Source organism: Canis lupus, chromosome 7 (assembly GCF_003254725.2).
Source record: "Canis lupus dingo isolate Sandy chromosome 7, ASM325472v2, whole genome shotgun sequence".
Taxonomy (NCBI): Eukaryota; Metazoa; Chordata; class Mammalia; order Carnivora; family Canidae; genus Canis; species Canis lupus.
Genome location: NC_064249.1, coordinates 60852471 through 60877578, shown reverse-complemented (window position 1 = coordinate 60877578; position 25108 = coordinate 60852471). Strand labels below are relative to the sequence as shown.

Below are 25108 nucleotides of genomic sequence, written 5' to 3'. Positions count from 1 at the left end.
ACCAAGGCAATCTGATGTAACGCTGTGCTAGTAATGGCGATGCAACATTGCTTCTTGATGTTTGTAACTGACAAAGGATTCTGATTTAAAATAAGCTAGGAACTTCTACAATCCAGCAAGAGGCAGGCACCCCAAATGGAAAAACAAGCGAACTGTATGACCAACAATTTCTCATCAGTTTAACTTGGGATAGCAAAAGAACATTCAAAGAGATATTCAATTCAATCTGATAGCATTGAATACAATTGAGACCACATATATCCAACTAGATCATTCTATTTCTTTTTTTTAAGATTTTATTTATTTATTCATGAGAGACAGAGAGACAGAGACAGAGAGAGAGAGAGGCAGAGACATAGGCAGAGCGAGAACCAGGCTCCCTGTAGGGAGCCTCATGTGGGGCTCCATCCCAGGACCCTGGGATCATGACCTGGGCCAAAGGCAGACGCTCAACTACTGAGCCATCCACATGCCCCAATCATCCTGTTTCTATGAAAATAATTACACATGGCCTGCAGACACATGTAAATATATAAGTAAAAGTGTGGAGAAGAGTTCAAAGAACATATTAAATGCACAGAATATTTAGATAGGACAGTCTTAAGTGATAAGTTCTCATTCTTAAATATGATACTATGACAGCTAGTACTTACTAGTACTTATTACTTTCCAGGCATTTCCAAGGACTATTAACTCACAAAAATGAGTTAGGCACTATTGTTACCCTAATTCTACAAATGAAAAAAACTGAGTCATAGAAGGACAAATAGGTTTCTCCAAATCATACAAATTTTAAATCTTGAATATGGGATTTTAATCTAGCACTAACTATATAATCAAAGTTCTTAATATATTATTAGTGATTATATTATATTGTATCCCCCAAACCAGTGACACGTTGGGAGTCAGGAAGAAAGAATACTCAAAAGTGAAAATGAGACATTTCAGAATCTATATGATAGTTTGGAAGGACAGTCCAAGGCTTAAGTAGACATTGTATATCCACAGACACTTGAAAAATCACCATGACAAAGATAGTGATAGTTCTATCTTTGATAGTTCTTCTGCTTCTACTGACCTCTTCTGTAGAATAAGTTAAATTCAACTCTGAAACAAAGGATTTGAGTTTGAGTTTCTACCCTATGCCACTAACTGTTAAATACTTCTATGTATGTTATCACATTTAATGTTAAACTTTGGAGGTAGGTATTATGAGCCTCATTTTAGAAATGAAAACCAAAACACAGGGAGGCTAAGTACCCTCCCACTGTCATAAACTGTGGAAATGTGACACAAAGTCTTCTAATTTCAAGACCAATGGTCTTTTCATTGCATCGTCTCTAAAATGGGTCAGATGGTCCTCCCACCTCATGAACTATTTAGATCAGTGTTCCTATCTCTAGCTAGTAATGTATCAATTAATCTCTTCAGTCTAATTATAAAATATGAGTAAGAGGCATCAGTGATCACATAAAGAATTGCATTCTAAACCTTATAATTGGGATCCCTGGGTGGCGCAGCGGTTTGGCGCCTGCCTTTGGCCCAGGGCGCGATCCTGGAGACCCGGGATCGATTCCCACGTCAGGCTCCCGGTGCATGGAGCCTGCTTCTCCCTCTGCCTGTGTCTCTGCCTCTCTCTCTCTCTCTGTGACTATCATAAATAAATAAAAATTAAAAAAAATATATTAAACCTTATAATTTTTACTCTTAGTTTTTCCACACAAAGTATCTTGATCAACATTTATTGGTGCCTAGTTAAGGTTGGAAGAGTTTCCAATTTATACATGGAATCTTTCATTCTTTTAAAATATTAAATTTATTTTTACAATAACTGACTTTTAATTTATTCTTGTTTCTACTCCCCAACTGGTCTAAGTGGGCTTTTAAACACAGTGGCACATACTCCAATACTTCACCCTTCATTTCTGGTTCCTTCCTTTCTACCAGAAACTGTCTTCCAAATCTGAACAAATATAGACTTTCTTTCTCTCTTTCTCCAGCATTACTCTAACTTGACATACAGAGTGAGTATTTTTTATTATACATGAAGGGAAGAGGAAAATAGATGGCTGAAACTATTTCTCCATATTTATCAAAACCCACTAGAGTTTTTGCCAGCTGTGTGAGTACAACACAATTAAAAAGGGATTTTGAAATTAGACAAACCTGAGCGTGAATCTCAGATCTGCCATTTATAATCCGTGTGACATTGGGCAGATAATTATCCAAGCTTGGTTTTTACAACTTTAAAATAATGTAAATGATACCTTCCTTTGCAGGTAATTTTAAGGATTCTGAAAATATATACATCTGAAAACTGGCTGAACAGCTCCTCCAAAATAACAAGAGACACACAGAAATGGGGAGGAGAGGCATAGATGTGATATTACCAGAAACCCCATCTCCAGGACAGTGAGCCATAATCAAGAAGGATTTCACATAGCTAGAGGTCCCTGAGAAATAGGGACTGGTGTTCTTACAGCAGGAACCATAACTCTTGGCACTTGCACTAGAGAAACAAGACCCTTACAACATCTAGCTTTGAAAAACAACGAGGCTTATGTCCAAGAGATCCAAAGGGCTGTAGGTAATGGAGATCCCACTCTTAACGCACCTGCAAGCTAACTTAACTCAGGGCCCAGCACAAAAGCAGTAGTTTGAAAAGTGCCTAGACTATTTGTAAAGGAGATCCATTTGCTAATCTTACAGTATCTGCTAGAGGTTCAGGAACCTATTGGGACTCTCTAGATAGAGGTAGTGGTGCCATTTCTGTACTCCCAAATTAACCTTGCTACCACTGGCACAACACACAATTCCTGTACTCTCCAGCTGCTCTGCTAAAGCCAGCAGGTTCCCAGTTACACAATAACACCTTATATCTGTCACAATGGCTATCATCAAAAAGCCAAGAAATAACAGGGATTGGTGAGGGTGTGGAGAAAAGGGGAACCCTTGTGCATTGCTAGTGGGAATATAATGTGAATATAAATTGATACAACTGCTATGGAAAACATTATGGAGGTTCCTCAAAAAAATTAAAAATAGAACTCCTGTATGGTCCAGCTGTATACCCAGTTTTCTAGGTATTTATCTGAAGAAAATGAATACACTGATTTAAAAAGACATGTATCACTATGTTCATTTTTTTATTAAAAGATTTTATTTTTTTATTAATGAGAGACACAGAGAGAGGCAAAGATACAGGCAGAGGAAGAAGCAGGCTCCATGCAGGAAGCCCGATGTGGGACTTGATCACGAGACCCCAGGATCATGCCCTGGGCCAAAGGCAGATGCTCAACCACTGAGCCACCCAGGTGTCCCATGCTATGTTAATTGAAACATTATTTACAATGGCTAAGATATGGAAGCGATCTAAATGTCCATTGATCGATGAATGGATAGAGAGGTGGAGTATGTATATGCACACACATACATATAATGGAATTTTAGCTATTAGAAGAATGAAATCTTGCCATTTGCAAAAACAAAGATGGGCCTAGAGAGTATTAGACTAAGTCAGAAAGACAAATACCAGAGGTCTTCACTTACACACAAAATCTAAAAAAACAAAACAAAACAAAACAAAAAACAAAAAATGAACAGAGCAGAAACAGATTCCTACAGAGAGCTGATGGTAACCAGAGGAGAGGTGAAGTTAAGAGACACAATCTTCCAGTTATAAAATAAGACGTGAGAATGTTATGTACACCATAGAGAATACAGTTAATTTTTTAACAACTCTGTTGACAGATGGTAGACTGTGACTATTTCATAATATACTGAATCATTATCTTGTACACCTGAAAAAAATGTTGTAGGTCAAGTATACTTCAGAGAAAATTTTTAAATGGATCAAAAAAGTTTTTTGTAAGAATGCTTACTACTATGGAAAGATGACTAATGGCTATCCAACATCCTTCTCCCCTTTTTAAAAAAATAAATTGGCTAATGTTGCCCAGGTAGAAAACTAAGCTTTGCATCTCAGTGCACCTAGTATGTTCCAGACATTAAGCTGTAAGTTGGAGTCATGCCGTTCTGATGTTTAGTATCTGGATATCTGGATGTAATGCCTGGAGGTTCAGCAGCCATCCTGAAATATGAAGTAACCCTGAGTGACACAGCATAAAGGTGGAAAAATACCAGGTCCTTGATGATTTCTTAGAGGCACAGACTAATTAGCCCTGGGCTGCCTACTTCTTCTACACAGAAGAAAAATTTCTATATTGTTTAAGTTACCATTTTTGAAAGGAGTAGTCATGGACACCTGGATGGCTCAGCAGTTGAGCCTCTGCCTTTGGCCCAGGGTGTGATAGAGTCCCACGTCGGGCTCCCTGCAAGGAGCCTGCTTCTCCCTCTGCCTATGTCTCTGCGTCTCTCTGTGTCTCTCATTAATAAATAAATGAAATCTTAAAAAAAAAGAAAAGGGTAGTCACTCTAGGACACTCTATTGCAAGTAAGTGAATACAATTTCTAAATAATACAACTGTTCTTAGAATATACAGACTTATTTTCTTAAATCCTTATCACTTAAAAATAATTAAGTAGAATTAGCACTAACACTCTCGTGTGAAAATCTCTTACAAGCTCTTATCCTCTCATGGCTTGCTAGTAAGCTGCATAATGCCCCTCAAAAAGATATTCATGTCTTAATCTCTGGGACCCATGAATATTATCTCATGGGTGGGGAGGAGTCTGTGCTTAACATATGTTAACAGCTTGAGAATTTCATAAGATATGTAAAGATCTTGAGATGGGTAGGTAGCTTTATTCTTGATTATCTGGGTGGGCCCTGAATATTCACAAATGTCTTTATAAAAGGAGAGGCAGAGTGAGATCTGACATACAAAGAGGAAATGGCAATGTGATTACATAGGCAGAGACCAGAGTGACGTGGCCCCAAGCCACAGAATGCTGGCAGCCACAGAAGCTGGAAGAGGCAAGGCAGCACTCTTTCCTTTAGCCTCTGTAGGGAAAATAGCCCTGGCAACAACTTGATTTCAGCTCAGTGATACGGATTTTGGGCTTGGATTCTAGAACTGGGAAGAAAATAAATTTGCCATTTTAAGTCACCAAAAACAAAAACAAAACACACACAGGTGATATGCTCTTTGATATTGGTCTTGATAAGAGTTTTTTGGATCAAACTCTAAAAGCAAAGGAAACAAGAGCAAAAAAATAAAAGGTAACTTCTACGTCAAACTGAAGAGCTTCTGCACAGCAAAAGAAATCAACAATAAAATTAAAAAGCAACCTACTGAATGGGAAAAGATATTTACAAACCATATACCTAATGAGGGGCTAGTATCCAAAATACATAAACATTTCATACAACTCAGCAGCAAAAAGAAAAAAGAAAAAATCCAAATAAAATGGGCAGAGTTTCTGAAAACACGTTTTTCCAAAGATGACATCCAGATGGCCAATAGACACATGAAAAGATGCTCAGCATCACTCATCACCAGAAAAATGCAAATCAAAACCACCACAAGATACCACCTTACACCTATTAGGATGTCTAGAATCAAAAAATAAATAAATAAATAAATAAATAAATAAATAAATAAATAAATAAATAATAACAACAAGTGTTGGTGAGAATGTGAGGAAAAGGGAACCCTCGTACACTGTTGTGGGAATGTAAATTGGTGCAGCCACTATGGGAAATAGTATGGATGTTCCTCAAAAAAAAAAAAAACGAAAATAAAGCTACCATATGATCCAGCAATTCCACTTCTGGGTATTTACCCAAAGAAAATGAAAACACTAATTTGAAAAGATATCTACACCCCTATGTTGACTACAGCATTTGTAACAGCCAAGATGTGGAAACAATCTGTGTTCATCGATGGAAGAGTGAATAAAGATGTAGTGTAAAAAAAAAAAAAAAAAAAAAAAGATGTAGTGTATACACAAAGGGATACTACTAGCCACACACACAAAAAATCTCACCATTGGCAATATATATATACACACACCCCTATATATATGCCTAACATAGTTGGCTAGCATATAAATCCTCGATGAATGACCATCATAACCATGGCTGACATTGGACAAGTTACTGTGACCCTTTCTTATAACAAGTCCAGCGAGTTAACAACTGTGCCAAGCCTCAAACATATTTTTAATAAACAAGCATTTTTATTTATGTACTTATTTTTGAGAGTGAACAAGCACATGTGCAAGTGGGGATAGGAGGGTGGGGAAGGAAGGAAGAGAATCTCAAGCAAGCTCCATGCCCGGGGTCTTGATCTCGAGACCCTGAGAGATCATGCCTTGAGCTGAAATCGAGAGTTGAACGCTTAACTGACTGAGCTACCCAGGCACCTCTGGAACATAATCTTTTAAATTTGCCAATGCTCCGTTCCCTTTGGTGTCTTCCCAGTCTTTCCTGCTTGCTTCTAGCATTTCGAGTCTGTCTTTTTCTGGTTCCTATTGTGTAAAATACACAAGTATTTTTATTCTATCGATGAGCAGGGTTTTTTTTTGTTTGTTTTTTTGTTTGTTTGTTTGTTTGTTTGTTTTTGGTAGTGTCCACAACATCTATTGACCGATTTGGAATCTGAACTATATTCCAATAACCGCAGAGCTTGCTTATTTGCACTGTCACATAGGAACATGCACATGGTATTTGGAGGTTAAAAAAATTTCTTAGGGGTTTATTTTTAGCTCATTGCCTCACAACCTTGGGTTCTTCATGCTTTACGTAATTAGTTTATCATAAGAATGGTAATGCTGAAAAAAATTTCTTTTGAGCAAAGCAGCAGCTGAAAAATTGTTGCAAGAAGTTGCAGCAGTAATAAGACTATTGCTGAGCATGGGTTTATTAGAAAGTAAAATAAACATCATGCTGCATGCAGACTTCATCTTCATTAAACATTCATACTGGAAATGCTTACCTTGTCTACAGCCAAGATGTTATCCTTTGCAGAAGGGGGAAAAAAACGGAATCTCTAAGCCAATGTACTGCAAGCGTTCCAGGACTTTGGGAAAGCAGTGTTATGTAAAATCTTCAAATATGTTAGTGTAAGCAGTTTGGCCTTCAAATGATTTCTACCACCTTGGGGCAGGGCATGATGGTGAGGAAGGGCTCTCAGAAGAGAATGGATGGACTTGCATTCTACCCTGCAGAGAAATGTAAATAAAATTCAAGAGGCCTTTACGCCACTGCCATCATGGTATGTGAGTCACTTGGCTTAATATGTTAAGAGGATTAGCACTAAAGCTGCGTGAACTTTGAAATAGCCCAATGAAGCTTATGTGCTTTCCAGTTTAAATTGGTCCTCAGCAAGACCTCTCTGATCATCAGGAATTTGGCAGCCTGGGTTTCTATCACATTCTCCAAAGCAAGGTCGAGCCCCCTGGGTGTCAACACTGTAGCCTCCCTTTTTATTTGAGGTAGAGATGGAGAGAGGGCTAGAAGGGGAAGGGGCAGGGATCACCAAGGAGGTCACGGTGAAAGCCAAGATCCAAATTACTGCTTCATGCTTTCCCAAAGATCACACAGTTTAACCAAATTAAATTAAAAAAACTACCACCCAGCTGTTGCATCTTGCTTATGGCTTAAAGGGTCAAAAGGAAAGCCCTTTCTGTACCCATTTAAGCTAGAGGGGGCTTCAGGGAGCAATGCATGAATCTTCCTTACAGAAATAAAGGCATCGTACCATGTTGTTCATGTGGAAAACACATTTGGTTGGAGGCGGGGTGGTGGTGGCGGGGGCAGGAGGACTCACAGTAAAATGGCTCTTTCCTTAATAAAATCCCGAAAATGTCTACTTTTATACAGCAATTTAGCAAGCATGCAGCTGATCAACTAACTACAGAAGCATGCTGCAGATTCTTCACATCGCAAATGGATTACTACACATGACCAATAATGCTGAATGCCCACATATAAAGGCACATGCATGTGTCTCGGCATTCAGTGTGCCTATGTGTATTTGCATAGCTGTGGGAGCAGCCTAAAACACACCCCCCCCAGCAAACATAGACTAAAAAAGAAAAAAAAAACCCTCCTATAAGGCATGCCACCTCCAGATAAATTTCATGGGGCCTTTTGCTGAGGATGCCAATGGTTTTGGAATGAGTTTAAATGAAATGCATCATTCAGGAAGCAGCTGGGGAACCTGTTCCGTGGCTCTCCAGGGTGTCCTTTGAAGCTCCTGCTTCTGCTTCAAGGATATCAAATGACAGGAACACTTCTTTGTCTCCAGAAGTGGTAAAAAAAAAAAAAAGGGAGGACTGTTTAGACACTTGAGCCAGTGCTGTGTCACCATCACAAAAGGCAGTAGCTGAGAATAGCAGTCAGTCCAGCAAAAGGAATTTTAAAGAAATCAGTACAACTTGCCTATTGAGAAGGCTTCTAGAGTCAGAGGTGGTTGCTTTCCACAAAGTGAATATGATCTAGATCATTTTCGGGTGCAAAGTAAGAGAGGAATAAAAAGGCAAATGTTACTTGATAGCTTTGTAGTATTAATATGGAGACAGCAAGGCTCTGTGTTTATATTTCCTTCTGACTTTTGCCACAGCAATGGGCTTGTGTAATAACTCTGTCATGTTCTCTTTCTCTCATACTGTGTCCACTGGTACTAAGTGAATTCATGAAGAAACCCAGAGCTGCTTTGACAAAATAGAAAATTAGTTATAGAAGCAGTGAATTTTTTTAGCAGAAAATATATTGTATTTTTAACAAGCCATGACTTCTCAGCTGAATGTGACATAATGCAGGATCAGTTGTATGGTCTCAAATGCTTGCACTCATCACAGATGTATTTTCATTTATAATTATGTCATGCAAAGAGCATTGCTAAGGTCCCATTCCAGACAGACTGGAACACCCACCACGCCATACAATATAACTGTAATTGTTAACTCCTTTGGGGACTTTCCTGCAAAACTTTAAAAAAAAACCAAAACTGACAAAGAGATCAAATGTGTACAATATTGCTTAAGGGTTACTGGAACTCTCTGCAAACTCTTTAAAATGGAATTCTAAAAAAAAAGAAAAAGAAAACAAAATTGTCAATTTATATAGCTATTAAAATTTGTTTTCCACGTTTTGCTAGATTTTAGTTAGAACTTAAGAGCTTAAGAAAGTAGGCTGACTGAACAGGCAATTCTGAGTTTTTGGCATAGGGTACAATACCAAATCTGTCTTTTGATATTAACTCTCACTCTATGTTGCTTACGACCTGACTTAAAATGCTTAAAAGATCCAAGACGGCTGTCTTCTCTTTTACTTAAGCTTATAGCCTTGGCTGAGGTCCAACATTCTTGTTCAAGGTTAGGAGGAAAGAGAGTTTCATGAAACCATTAACTCTGAAAGAGTACATATATAAATAGACAATAGCCAGACCATATATAAAAATAGAACTTTCCCTAACTAGCCAAAGCTATTTAAGAGAGTTTCTTCTTGAGAAGAACAAAGCTGCAGGTATCATCAACCCCTCATTTTGAGATATACTACAAAGCTATGATAAAAAAACAGTATGGTACTGGCAAAAAATAGACACAGATCAATAGAATAGAATAAAGAGCCCGGAAATAAATCCACATTTACACAGCCAATCTATGACAAAGGAGGCCAGAATATCCAATGGGGAAAAGATAATCTCTTCAATAAAGGGTGCTAGGAAAACTGGACAGCTACATGCAAAAGAATGAAACTGGAGCACCGTCTTACACCGTACACACAAATAAGCTCCAAATGGATTGCTGGCCTAACTGTAAGACTTGAAACCATAAAATATAGGCAGTAATATTTCAGACTCGGGCCTTAGCAACATTTTTCTGGATATAGCTCCTCAGGCAAGGGAAACAAAAGCAAAAAGAAACTACTGGTATTGCATCAAACTAAACAATTTTTGCACAGTGAAGGAGACCATCAACAAAACTAAAAGGCAACCTATGGAATGAAGAAGACACTTGTAAATGATATTTCCAACAACAAGTTATTATCCAAAGTATATACAGAGCTCCTATAATAGCAGAGAAAAAATAATGCAATTTTAAACATGAGCAGATGACCCAAATAGACTTTCCAAAGATCTACAGATGGCCAATAGACACATGAAAAGATGTTCAACATCACTAATCATCAGGGAAATACAAATCAAAACCATAAAGAGATACCATTCTCATATCTATAGGAATGGCTAATATAAAAAGACAAAACAAAAACAAGTGTTGGCAAGGATATAAAGAAAAGGGAAGCCTCTTACACTGTTAGTGCAGCCACTGTGGCAAAGAGTATGGAAGTTTCTCAAATATTTAAAAATGAAAATACCATATAACCCAGTATTCCATTTTGTATCCACCCAAAGAAAATGAAAACGCTGATTCAAAAAGATATATGCACCATATGTTTATCGCAGCATTATTTACAGTAGCAATTTTTATTTTTATAGAAGCAACCTAAATGCCAACTGATAGATGAATGGATAGAGGATATGTGGTGTGTGTGTGTGTGTGTGTGTGTGTGTAGAACAGAATATTAGCTACAAAAAAAGAACAAAATCTTGCCATTCTTGGCAACATGGCTGGACCTGGAGGGTATCTTATTAAACAAAAGAAGTCAGAGAAAGGCAAAAACCATTATGACTGCATTTTTATGTGAAATCGAAATAAAACAAAACAAAATCGAATCTAATGCAGAGAACTGCCAGTTACCAGAAAGATGCAGGGGGGATGGGAGGAGGGCAGAGAGATAAACTTCCAGTTATAAAATGTCAGAAAGACAACAAATACAGTACAGGGAATAGAGTCAATACTGTAATAATGTTGTAGGATGACAGTAAATGCATTTATCATGAGCATTGCATAATATATACAATTGTCGATCCACCATGTCATATGCCTGAAAATAATACAACATCATATGTCAACCATACTTCAATTAAGAGAATATAAAAATAGAACTCTGACCCATGACCAGCAATCTATCCAGGAAATATCCTTCTTATTTATAATCATCAGCTCAGGAAACCGTCTATGTAGATCAGACTTGTCGGAAGTTAGACTGCTATTTCTAGGAATAGCTCAGGGTGACTAACTTTTGTATCCATCAGCCCCAAATGGCAGGACTTGATGAATCCCTGGCCACTCCTAACCACACATAGGATACCTACTCTTAGCCTGTCAACAGAACATTTTTCTTTGCACTTTCTTGATTTTAGAGAATAGCCATACTGTTATGATTTGTACATTTGAGAAAGAGAAAATCCTATGTTTAGGATCCAAACAATGAATCTGCATCCAGTCAGGAAAAGAGAAACAACTCCATGCATTTTAATAGACGAACCTTGAGGAAAGACCTTGGTTATAGAGGAGTTGGCCTTGAAGGTGAAAAGAGGGGTAGTAGAAGAGTCAAAGACATAGTGTTTGTTAATCCAGGGTCAAGAAGGCACCACCTTCCTGGACTGGATCCAAGGAGTCTACACAGACAGGTTCTTTGATGAAACAACATCACTCCTAGGTAGAAAAATGAGAGCTGTGCTCCTATTTTGCTAAAGTTGCCAGCAACAATACTAGAGTCCATGTCCACTGGTAACCACCTTGGCCATGGCTATCCCTACCAGAGGCATTCCAATATAGGTTTTCCTCTTCCCACTTTACAATCTCCCATCAGGACCTTTCACTGGGAGGGCATACCAAGAGGACAGGTGGCAACGGTGGCTTGGGAGATGGAGTCTGCCATCTTCCAATGCTAGGGTAAAGAGGAAAGCAAGTGTGGAGCTGACAAAATGGAACTGTCGATACTGTCCAGCACAGATAAACAGGTTTGGACCTAGGCTGGATCATAAATCTAAATCAGAAGAATATTCTAACTAATTAAACCTGCTCTTTAAAAAACAAAGACAAAACAAACAAAAAAAGCCACTACTCATATTAGATTGCCGTGATCCTGAATGTTCCTACGAGGAAATGAATGACAGAAAACTAGACCCCATCCTCTCCACTTCTAATGCTGGGGGATGGGAAGGCAGGGAGAGACCATGCTAAAGGAGGAACTTTGCCAGAGTTCTGAGCCCTGATTAGAGCTGACAGTTACAGTTGGGAGCCATACTCCTCTCATGCATATGAAGCTCTGACCCCCCCACCCTGTTTTTGGCTCACCCTAGATCTGGAAAGAGAATCTCTACAGCTCTCTACAAGAGCTCTTCACAGCACATCCATGGGAAGATGCATTCCTCCAGAGAATCAGGGCCAGAATTTGTAGAATTAGATTCTGGGGCCATCAGCAGAAGATCATGGGAATGAAAAAAAACTGATCTCTTTTTGGATTCCATTTATTTCATTCAGCCAGTTTTTCCTGGGTGCTGACCATGCATGCAGGCACTACTTCAAGAACAGGGAATACAGGTGACAAGAAATCCCCACCCTCATGGAGAGTATACATTCTAGGAGGGAAAAGGGAGCCGACAGTATAATCAAAAGCAGGAAGGGGCAGAGAGCACAGCAGCAGACTCTGCCATTTAAGGTCAGTGGATGGGAAGAGCTTTATTGGAGAGCTAGTAGTTCAGCAAACACGTCAAGAAAGTGAGCTAGGAAGTCATGTGAACACCAAGGGAAGATCTACCTGGCCAAGTGCAAATTCAAAACCCCCGGGGGCAAAATATGGTTGGGGTGTTTAGCAAACAGTTTCTTCGTGTGGCCAGAAGAGAGAAGTAGCAGTGAAGTCAGAAAGAATGAAGGTCACATCACAGGCAGCCCTGAAGGCCATTTTAATGCATAGCCCTTCCTCACGAGCTGGGAAGGTACTGGAGGATTTAGCACCGGAGGAGGACAGGATCACCAGGGAAGCTTATAGAAGCAGGTGGAGGGGGCGGAACTCTGGGGATGCAGTTGGTGACGGTAGAGACAGGGAGGCCAGTTCAGGTGCCCTTGCGGTATTCCAGATGAGAGATGCCCTGAAGTGGTGGTAGTAGAGGTGTTGCTAAGTAGCTTGTTCACATAAATAGAAATAGGAAATTACACAAGTGAGCCAGAATTATATCTGCAACACTCCACTGAAAAATCTATTATAAATATATCCTCTTGTGATGCTAGGTTAGCAGTATCATCTTTAGACCTACATATTATACCAAAATTCACTTTGTATTTGCAGTCTCTATGCCCCAACTGCTTCATTTTGGCTGAAAATGTGTTACTCTTAGATAATAATAAGACAAATAACTAAATGCATTTCACATAGCACACCTATCCTTTTACTTGCTTATGGTGCACTTTCCAAATGAGGACCCTTTTTAACAGAAAATGACTTTGTGAATACTTACATTCAGGTGTATTTTTAGCACCCACAGACGAAAATACATAATGACAAAAAGGTACTATAAAATCAGTAATGCTTGAAAATGCCATATTTTATAGGTACAACAGCATCTCCATTCAACTGAAAAGTAATTGCAGGTGTATGCACCAAATCAAATACTTATAATTCACTGACCACATGTGGGGTGCATAGGGTTTCAAAGACCCTTCGTCATTGTCATGGAAATAGCCTCTGTACAAAGTGAAATCCAAGTCAGACAGCTTTGTGATACATCAAATTCAATCAGAAAGTCATGAATATGAAGATCAGTTGTTACAGGAGACAGATAGGAAAAGCAAGAATTTAGAAATCCCAAACTGATTAACAAAAGCTAGGCACCATGGTTTACATGGGTGGAGGCTGTAGAATTTTTCTCGAAAAGCACAGAATGAGCTCTCCTCATACCTAAGGTGGTGGGCGAAGGTGATCCATCCCTTTGGGAAGTTGTGGGTTCTGTGGTGTAATGATTATGAAAGGAAGCTCACCTTACATGCCACCAGTTCCAGGTCACAAGTGGAACCAAAATCTTTGGTCAATTAGCAACCTTCTGCAGCTAAAGAGGTAATTTAAAACTTGGCAGGCAAAAATCACAATGGTTTCCTCAGAGGACAAATTCTTTACAGAGAAATTAACTAAATCATACCTCCTGGCACTCCTACTTTTCATGTTAGATTTAGAAATAACCTATATATGGAAGTATTTCAGGTATGGAGAATACATAAGAGGATTTGACATAGTAAGTTGTTCTAATGCAGACGTCTTAGGATGTTGATGGAAAATCTGAGGGATTTATTTAGACTTGTAAGTTAACCTGAAATTTTTTAAATTTACATAGAATACCGAAACATTTAAAGTGCCTCTCAAAACCTTGCCAATCACCTGGAGAGTTTGCTAAAACACAGCTGGGGGGCCAATCCCTAGTTTTTTATTCAGTAGATCTAGAGTGGAACTGAGAATTTACATTTCCAATTCACATTCTCAGGGGATACTGATGCTGGCCCAGGGACCACACCTTGAGGAACACTGATTTATAGATCCGAAGATTCACCTGATTCATAAGGTAAGTCTATTAGACACAAAAATGACTTAAGAACTTTGGAAAGCTTGTTAAATCAGATTACTTTAAAAAGGAAAGATTGCATTTATAAATGCAGCTTAAGATATTTAAAGGAGGTTAATGATCGGAGTTTGTAAGTGATACCAAACATTAATAGACTGAAAAATGTACCAGTGTTATGTATACAGAATGTTAAGATTTGTAAGTTTAAGGAAAAACTTGGGTTTTGGATGACCAACTTTATTAAGCTGAATATTACACGCAAAACCAAAGTCCCCTCTGAATAATCTTGGTACACAAAACTCACTAGACCTAAAAACTCAGCGATGACAGTTGTTACTCATTTTCCCAGGGCTTTCAAGCCCACAGACTGGGAATCTTTGTCATGAAGGACTGGCTAAATGTGCACCCTTTCTCTCAACCATTTGATGCCTCTTCAAATGGTCTTACTCCTCTGCTCAGAGAGTCAGGGCTTGCTTTAAAGACAGTGGACTGAACAAAGAGTCCACATCTTGATCGACTTTGTCTGCCACAGGAATGAATCTCCTGCAAGCGCTCTGGGAGCTTTTCTTTCCAGCTCCCCTGCTAACTGTCATTGTCTTCATGTACTGTCAGAGGACACCACAGAAAGAAGAATGGCATGTCAAGATCAATCTTCCTCCAGAGACACTCCTTGAAATAATGTTGAATAGCTGTGCTTTTGGAAATCTTTACTTCTGAGACCAATTATCTCCCCGCTACAATGTATTCAGCCTTCACCAGCTTGGCTTCTGGACCCAGCTGTTGTGTCTAAGGCCAGATGTACTTTGAATCACAGATGTGATCATTTAAATTAACTAAATTTTCTATGTTTTTAAAGAGGGACATTTATTAACCTTTGGGGAATACAATCCTTTGGTTGATTTGGCAGGTTAGGAAGCACCTAAAGCTACCCTGTCTAGTTCAAGAGAAACTGAAGTCAGTGAAGGTCCTAGATTTCCATAGGATTCCACACTCCATTTGGAAGCCAACTCTGTTGACCACGAAATGTCAATTGCTTGAGGCCACATCCACCCCTGTGGTATCTATCCTTAGAGTCTAGATATAGTTGGGTTACCAAAACAATCCTCTTATTTTCTGGGGACCTTAATTTTTAGATCTAATCTTAGGTGAAATTTTACAGAAAGCTGTCACAGAAAAAAAATCTATAGTCCATTTCCTTTGGGCCTCAGAACACAATAGAACGTGCAACTAGTCTTAGACAAATGCACCATTTTACTAGTTGTGCCATCATGGTAGACATGGGCTAGAATAACAGATTTTGTAATGAAATGCTTTAAATTCTGGCTTTGCCTTGCCTAAAGTCTGTTTACTTATTTTTATAAAAGGAAAAACCTACACTTAGTGTCTGGGACATAAAAGATGCCTGATGAATGTTAGCTATGATTTTTTTTTAACTTTACAGAAAATGGTTAATCCCTTTGATGGAATTATACATGGTCATTAGAAAGTGTTATGTAAAACTACATAATGTTACATCTAAAATGATAAAACTATTAGATTTTAAATGCAAATGATTTTAAAAACCAGGGACAAGACAAAAAGCCATCAAATTAATAATAAATTGTTGTGGAACTATGGCCTTTTAAAAGTTATCCTTCCCACTTTTCTATATTTGGGGGATAATTTAATCAGACAAATGAGCAAATTCAACACGGAAATTTAAAAACTGTGAATGAAATCATACTGGCCTATCAAACTCCATTACAAACTACCAATTGCTACTGCTCTGGTTAGGAGTCAGACAGGTAGTCAGGGCCAAGGTCTCCAACAAGAAAATATAAAGTCAGGATGGCTAAGGGATAACAGCACTGGCATCCTGTTTTGCAGCTTAGACAGGACCACATTAGCATTCTCCTTTGTAGCCTTTGCAGAAATGACTTCTGCAAAACATTCTAAAATAAGACAATAACCACAAGCCATTTGTCTCTATCACAGGCAAGGGGCAGTTAAGACATAAGCCCCCAGACATCAGCCAAAAAAGACCATCAGCACGTAGACATTCACCTAATAGGTAGACAGATATGTGATCAAAGCCCTGATGGGCAGACTCTTCACACCCTGATGGCTCAAGATAGTTCCTCTGCAAAAGAGCTCATAAAAACTCTAAGACTTCGAAATTCCAAGGACAACCCTCTCGGGGCCCCCACCCTCTCTGAGAGCTTTATACTATTGCTCAATAAACTTTGGTTTGCTGCCCACCACTCTAATCTACCTCTTCATTCTTCTAAGGAGCATGACCATGGAACCATGGGCACTGAAAGCAGAGATTTCCTGCCACACTATGGTCACAGTCATATCCTATACCCCCCAACACACACCTCCCCATATTCACCCTCTGCTTGAGCACTTCACACTGAAAGAGAAGCTCTTCATTTCTGGGGGTGCTTTCCTCTTGGCCTGTACAAAAAAGTGTCATTCTGTTGACAAGTCTAACTATTTCAATAAGCTCTAACTGAAAAGAAAAAGTAGCAACTTTATACTAAGAGGATTAAAATTAAATACTGTTTAGAAACTTTTTTCCTTTTCAACTTTCTTCTGCTGTGCTCGGATTGCTCATCTGAATGTCTAATTAGGAAGTCTCATCTTTCCTGGGTTTTCATTGAGCATTGTTACTCCGCAGGCAAGAATTTTCATTTTTAAATTTTCATGACATCAACATAATCCTGTATCATAAAATAGAGTGCGGAAAAAACTGAGCTACTTGGGGGTTAGTTGTGCATTATGGGTAGTAATTTGCAAATACCTTGCCTTGAACCGCAGAACTGGATCTGTAATGAACAAACCCCTGCAAAGTAGTGCTGGCAGTGAGTCCTTTCTGGAACACTCTGTCTGGATACCACGGGGTAAAAAGTGTAAGTCTTATAAGAATCACCACCTCGTTCAGTGGGAACACTTTTACTGACATCAATTTAAACCTAGAAATATGGTGAAATCTAAATATGGAAAATGTGCAATTTCGCCCATCTTTATTCAGCTCCATCATTCCAAGAATTGTGCCTGCATTCTAGTCTGCAGTGAACAACAGCACAGCAAAGATGACAAGTTGTGTGGCTCTAACGGTCAACCGCTCCCAGTGTTGTTTCACCTCTGATAATGATAGCTGGGGAGGTGCTTCTGAATATTTATCTTGCCCCCTCCCACCACCATGGCAGGAGCCTGCAAGTATTAGGAGTGTCCCCACTGACATGCCAAGGTTTCATTCAAAAGAAAGAAGCATCCTTGTGAAGGAAAACTGCATAATTTAGAAAACAGTTTAATTAGGCTCAAAATGTTCTTTTGCAGGGGTAATGGTTTTAGAATCCATCAGCTCCTCTCATTTACTCAAGCCTCAGGTTATACTCATGATAGGAGACATCCAGCCTAGAGAGTTTTCCATCTCTTCACTGACCCAGAGAGTAAAAGGTGGGCTCTGTTTAAAAAAGCAGCAGTCTCTCCCAGAACGAGGGCTTCTGTGACTATTTCCCAAGGAAATCTTGGCAGTTAATAGACTTACAACCATATCACAGGTAAACTCGTTTTAATCAGATCACCTGGGTATCATGACCCAGCCAACCCCAAAGTCCCCAAACTCTGCCTCCCACCAACTCCTAAGAATTTCAGGAGGCATTTACCAACCTAGGTATACAGAGCATCCTGCAGACTTTTGAACTGAGTTCTGTGAAGAGTAAGAATCCTGGCTTATACAGCTCTTTCCCTGTTCACAGCAGCCCATTGAAACGTGTCACTGTGCAAAAATAAATATTGATACTGTGCTCTGAGTAAATAGGAGAAGCCTGAAAGCAGTTGGTGATACTTGATTGTTCTGGTTGCTTCTTCCTCTCTTCCAGAAAGGAGCCTGAAGGGAGGGAGGGAGGGGTGAGTGTGGCCAATGCAAGATATCAATACCATTTTTACATATTAATCCCGTAATTCTACTTAGATATTACATAAATATTAGTTTATTAAACTATCATAAAACTTCTTCCTTCTCTTTAAGCCTGTTTCATAGCATACTGCAGCAAACATAAAATTTTAAAAATACTATAAAAAATGTGGGTTCAAAGTCTAGTCTACATCGTCTCTAATAAGAAACTAGCTTCAAGATAGTGAACAGCCGAAAGTGCAGAGGTGACCACAGATGATAAAAGGACATTTAAGTTTATAATTTCTTCATTCTATGGACCCAAAGGATCTGGACTTAAAGTTTCAGTAAGTGGAATTTTTTAATATTACCTTTCTTTTCAGAATCTAATTTATAGAGACAAAACTGATAACCCAAAAATATAAGTTTGACAGACAGTCATGATAATTCTTTTATAGAAAGACAGGAGCCCGAAGAGTCAGTGAAAACAGTAACCAGTAGAAAGGGCAGACTAGGGTGGTGAGTATGCCTGACATAGAAACCAAAACGGAGGGAGGCGCAGACACCATGCCTTTGCTGACTAATGTCTCAGCCACAGAGGGTGTGGACAGAGAGCAGGGACATATCTCCAGGTGTGTGCAGGAGGCTGGCCATCTTTCAAGAGTGTTGACAAAAGGCTAACTCAAGGGTCAGGAGAGCTGTCCTGGAGCAGTGGGGAGGTCAGGAAAGGTAAAGGAGCTTACTGGGTTCAGCAAAGTCTCCATGCCAATTCTGTGCTTAGGTCTTCCTTCTTCTGGGCAGGTGAAAATGGACATGGACAGCCGATGCCATGACCCCACCAAAGCCAAGGTGGTACATAAAGATGGCCAGGGTCGGGGGCAAAGTTAGAAGAAGCATGGGGAAAGAGTGGGGTGACAAAGCGTGAAGAGTGGAGGCAACGTCACCTTCTCCTCCATGGAGAAGAGGGACAAGAATGCCTAGACCAGAAAACTGCTCGATGAAATTCTAGTCTTTCCTTGGAGGGAGTGCAGATGGAGTTCATTTTACATTCTTCCCTATCACTGCCCTTCTCCTACAAGGTTCCTTCCACTAGGGGGAGCGGTGTGGAATCAGTGATGGGGGCTCGTGGTCTCAGTGAATTAACTCCAAGGTCCTGAACAAGGGTTCCTGGTTATCTAGCCATAGCACTTTTGCATCAAAATATTTTGAGTTCCATAAGGCTGCTCCTCAATACCACGTGTTGCTATCACCCAGGCATCTGGACTTTGACTACATTTCCCAGGGTCTCAATTCTCTAGTGCATTAAGTGATAGAAATGAGCTTAGGTGATCACCTGCTCACACTCTTCCCATTCTCTTTTTAGGAACTAGTCACAAAGACAATCCATGTTTTTATTTGCGGTTGGATTGTGGTTTTTAGTGTTGCTTGGTTTTCTTGTGTTCACAGCTGGTTGATTTAATAAAGACCATAGAATATATTTATGAAACTTTCCATTTACTAATATACTAGAATCTGGTTTTGCTATTCAAATAAACTTTAATGTAATGAAGAGGATCATACCATAAAAATTTTAAACAAGCTGTTTGAACACTCTTGGTCTGTATGTGCCTAATAACCACAAAATAAGCAGAGCAGAAATCAACAGAAACACTAGGAAAGATTAATAAGATTTTGACATACCTCTCTCAAAAATGGAGTGCAAAAATAGTTTTATAAAAAAATTAAAATATGAATATAAAATTCCAAATGGTCAGGCATCCAAATATAAACATAAAACTCCACAAGTAGTAGGAAAAAAAAATGATGAATTCCTTATATAAAACTAAGAGTAAGGAGAGCTTCCTGGACTAGGATTCAAAATTAATTTTCTAGCAATTTGATTACATAAAAACGATAAAGTAAGCTTTGCATGGCCAAGAGAACTCAACATAAGTTAAAATATTGACAAAAAAATATTTTGTAATATATCTACAAAGGGTTATAAAGAACTTCTAAACATTAACAAAAACGGTAGCAAGCCAATAGGAAAAAATAGGCAAAGGTTATAAATAAAATGTGAACGACCCTTAGTCAAAGGAAAATATGCTCAAATTCATTCAGAAAATTATAAATTACACTGAGGTACCATTTCTCACATATACTGTCAAATATTCACAAGTAGAGCAACTTATTCTCTCTTGCCAAGGTGTCATGAAACAGGTACTTTCCTATCTTGCTAAAGGGGAATTCAAAATGGCACAACTCTTATGTTTAGTAATACTAAATATACACATCCCTTCTGATCCAGCAGTCAGTTCTACTTTTGGAATTCCCTTCCAAAGATACACTGACGAAAAATAAATGGTATTTAAAGAAAGCTAGTAGTTGTGCAATGATTTATAATTGCAAAATGCAAAACACAACCTAATGTCCAGCAATGAAGAATTGGGTTGGACAAACCACAGTTCATCCATACTGTAGAATGAGTATATCTGTAAAAGGAGATAAAGAAAATCTAATACAGATATGAAATTATCTTCAGGATGTATTTGTAAGAGACAATATCAGAAAGCACTGAGTGAAACAACTTTTAAGAAAATTTGGAGATATACAAATATATTTTCTCAAAAAGAAACAGAAGAATAAGCCAAAAATCTAATAAAAATGACCAACCTACACAAGCTGCAAGAATATGAAGAGGAGAGTCAGAAATGAGAATTTATCTTTAGGGATCCCTGGGTGGCGCAGCGGTTTGGCGCCTGCCTTTGGCCCAGGGCGGGATCCTGGAGACCCAGGATCGAATCCCACGTCGGGCTCCCAGTGCATGGAGCCTGCTTCTCCCTCTGCCTATGTCTCTGCCTCTCTCTCTCTCTCTCTCTCTGTGTGACTATCATAAATAAATAAATAAATAAATAAATAAATAAATAAATAATTTTTAAAAAAAGAGAGAGAATTTATCTTTAGTAGTGAAAGTAAGGTAGCTATGCATCCAGGTTTTACCTAGGACTGAGTAGTTTCCTGAGACACAAGATGTTTAGTGCTAAAACTGAGAAAGTCTTAGGCAAACCAGGACATTGTAATCATGTAAATTTTAGGACAAATAATAAGTGCAAATGCATCAATTTTATTATTTTGAAACTATTATAAATATATGGCAAGACAGAATAATTACATTAATGTTATAAGCCAAAAAAGACTCAACGTCATTAAAGGAAAGCACTAGTAAGCTATACAGTTGAAGAAGTAAAAACAAAAAACAAGTAAATGTGGATTGAATGGAATTTCTGGGAACACAGGGGCAGCAGCGATGGCATTTCTTAATCTTCCAGAATGTACTCAGAAAAATGGACAGAGCAGCTAGAAATGCAAAACCAAAACTGAATCGGCAGAAAAATTAAATGATGAAGTATCCCCACAATCCTGAAAATAGAAGCGCCTATAGACAAAACATGGTATCAGCATCTGTGCAGGAGACAGATGAGGAAAGCAACATGATATCTACTGGACCTGAAAATGGAAGAAGCCCTAAACGATCGATAGATATTTACTGGAAAGTGTGACAAGTCAAAATAAAATTGGGAAGCTTTTGAACACGAACAGGTAATTATAAGGTATGTGTCTGAAAGAGCTGGAGCTCTGGGAAGAGGAACTCAGAGAACTAAGCAAACAAAGCCCCCCCTTCCTCCTAGACTTGGGGTGGTGGGGGAGGAGGATAGGTTCCACATTTTTAAAGTCAGAATTCATAGAAGGATAAAGGAAGGTACAAATAAAAGTAGGAAAGAAGAGGTACACTATCTCAGAGAGCAGATGGTCGTATTTATTGATTTTTGAATGTAAACATCTGACAAAGATTAAAAAAAAAAAGTTTATATCTGTGAAGGTTAGAAAAGCTAATTGACCCACCCTGTCCTCCTATTTTAGTATATGTGCTGCCAAAGCGAGCACCTACCCTGTCCTCCTAAAAGTTCAGTAAATTGAATATCAGACAAGTGTGAGCAATTAACAGAACTGTATCAAAATTCCACAGGATGAAACAAAACCACAGAGCAAGGAGTAGGACACTTTCCTTACAAATATTGAAAGTATTTCAGTAAGTAGAGCCTTTAAACAGATGAAAATTGTAACCAACTATTTCCAACCAGCTAAAGGAATTTTGTGATTTAAAAATTAAAGAACACCACAAGTTAGGATTTAAAAAATCAGATATGGGGTGAGAACTAAGAAAAGAATTAGAAATAAAAATTATTTCAGAAATAAAGCCTGAACTAGAATGTATGCAAAAGCAAACAGATAATGATTTAAGTAGAAGGCAAAAACAAAATGTACAGCGAAAACAAAAGGATGAAAAGTATTTGAAAGAGTGGCAAATACAACTGATAGAGTGTAAGAAGAGCCGACACATATATAAAGGGGTTGCTAGAGAGGAAATCCAAATGGTGGAACAGAATATGAAAATTAAGAAAATCTTACCCCCACTCCAAAATAAAAGACATAAGACATAAAAGACATGTCCTATTACAAGGACATGCTGAGTATCTTGGAAAAACATCCCAGAATGACACATTCTGAAATATTACCTAATAAGGTTAGTGGACCTTAAAGACAAAGATTAAAAAAAAAAATTGGGGGGCCCACAGGCAATAAAACCAAGTTGCTTATTAGGGGAAAAGATAGGCAGGAAGTATTGTTGCTTTAATTTTTTAGTAACATTTTATGCCAGAATGTAATGGAATAATAAATATAAGATATTGAAGAAAAACAATGTGATGTCACGAATTTATATGCACCCAACCTGGATTTCAAGTGTAAAGTGACAAAAACACATTTGTCAACCTATAAGAACTCTGGGAATATCATTCCCATGAGCCCTTTCTGAGGGCTGACCTGAGCTTCAGATGACCAAAGCGGATGAAGAAACTTTGACATAAGGACTAGTATGTCATCTCAGGGATGCAGTTGGTTTCACACGCTCCTTTAGAGTACCTTGCCCTCAGAGGTCTAAGCCCCAAATCCCTGGGGCTCCTCTTCTAAAATCCAGAATTCTTGAGCCCCTGTCTTTTCATTTCCATGATCTGTCATTCTCCAGGTAAACTCAGCATATGCAACCAATTTCCCAGGCTAAAGCAAATTTAGTAGGACTATTACTATAAATACATTTTAAAGCAAAATACTTTGAAGTAGTATTAATATACATTTTAAAGGAAAATATATTTCCTTGTTTTGTCCATCGGAAAAGCCAAGAAGCAATGATACCCCAGTAGCAATGAATGCAGACATCACTCAGTCTTCTAAAGTCCATTTGTCACTATAAAGGACAAGTGCCCTTGGGGAAGTTCCTTATTCTAGATCTTGGAAAGGAAATATACAAAATAAGCATGAGAGATCTTAATAGGCCAGAAAGTAAGGAAACTATCAAAGACTAAAGGGGATCACATGAGCCAACATGCAAGAGCCTTCACTGGCCAAAAGCGGAGACAATTTGAGCAAAGGAAAAATGAATGTGTCAAAGCATATCAAATACATTCCTAAAATCCCTATATTTAGAGTGGTACTTAAAATCCATGAAATGGGATGCCTGGGTGGCTCAGTGGTTGAGTTATCTGCCTTTGGCTCAGAGCATGATCCCGGGGTCCTGGGATAGAGTTCCACATCGGGCTCCCCACAGGGAGCCTGCTTCTCCCTCTGCCTGTGTGTCTTCCTCTGTGGGTCTCTCATGAATAAATAAATCTTTAAAAAAAAACAAAACATGAAATTACAAGGAAACTGAAAATTTAAAAACACACTGGTTATCCTAGGAAGTTGTTAGAGCACCAGCTTACTCTGAAAACTGATAAAAAAAAAAAGATTTGTCTTTCTGTACAAACAGTATGTAAGGAGGTTGGTGAGGGAATGCTCTTTAAAATGCACAGAGGGGTGCCTGGGTGGCTGAGTGGTTGAGCAGCTGCCTTGATCAGGTAGTGATCCTAGGGTCCTGGGATCAAGTCCTACATCAGGCTCCCCGCAGGGAGCCTGCTTCTCCTTCTGCCTATGTTTCTGCCTCTGTGTTTCTCATGAATGAATAAATAAAATCTTTACCAAAAAAAAAAAAAAAGCACAGAGAATTACAGATTTAGAAAGTCACCATTTGGGCAGCCCGGGTGGCTCAGTGGTTTAACACCACCTTCAGTCCAGGGCATGATCCTGGAGACCCAGGATCGAGTCCCATGTCGGGCTCACTGCATGGAGCCTGCTTCTCCCTCTGCCTGTGTCTCTGCCTCTCTCTCTCTCTGTGTCTCTCATGAATAAATAAATAAAATCTCTTAAAAAAAAAAAAGAAAGAAAGAAAGTCACCATTTTGACTTTAATGAAGTCAAACTATAATGAAGCAAGACAATTGTCATAAACATTAAAACTATCAGGTGGGGATCCCTGGGTGGCGCAGCGGTTTGGCGCCTGCCTTTGGCCCAGGGAGCGATCCTGGAGACCCGGGATCGAATCCCACGTCGGGCTCCCGGTGCATGGAGCCTGCTTCTCCCTCTGCCTGTGTCTCTGCCTCTCTCTCTCTCTCTCTCTCTCTCTCTCTGTGTGACCATCATAAATAAAAATAAAAATAAAATAAAATAAAACTATCAGGTGAGAGGATCCCTGGGTGGTGCAGCGGTTTGGCGCCTGCCTTTGACCCAGGGCGGGATCCTGGAGTCCAGGAATCGAATCCCGCGACGGGCTCCCGGCATGGGCCTGCTTCTCCCTCCTCCTGTGTCTCTGCCTCTCTCTCTCTCTCTGTGTCTATCATAAATAAATAAATAAATAAATAAATAAATAAATAAATAAATAAATCTTAAAAAAAAAAGAATAGCATATAATTAGTTTTAAAAAAATAAAACTATCAGGTGAACAGGTG

General features: G+C 38.9%; 1 long non-coding RNA gene across 1 annotated transcript in view; it reads right to left on the bottom strand.

Annotated features, from left to right (window-relative positions):
• LOC118355358 (uncharacterized) overlaps nucleotides 1–25108 on the bottom strand; it is a 169724-nt gene that overhangs the window by 71946 nt on the left and 72670 nt on the right. The gene's annotated exons all lie outside the window — the stretch shown is intronic.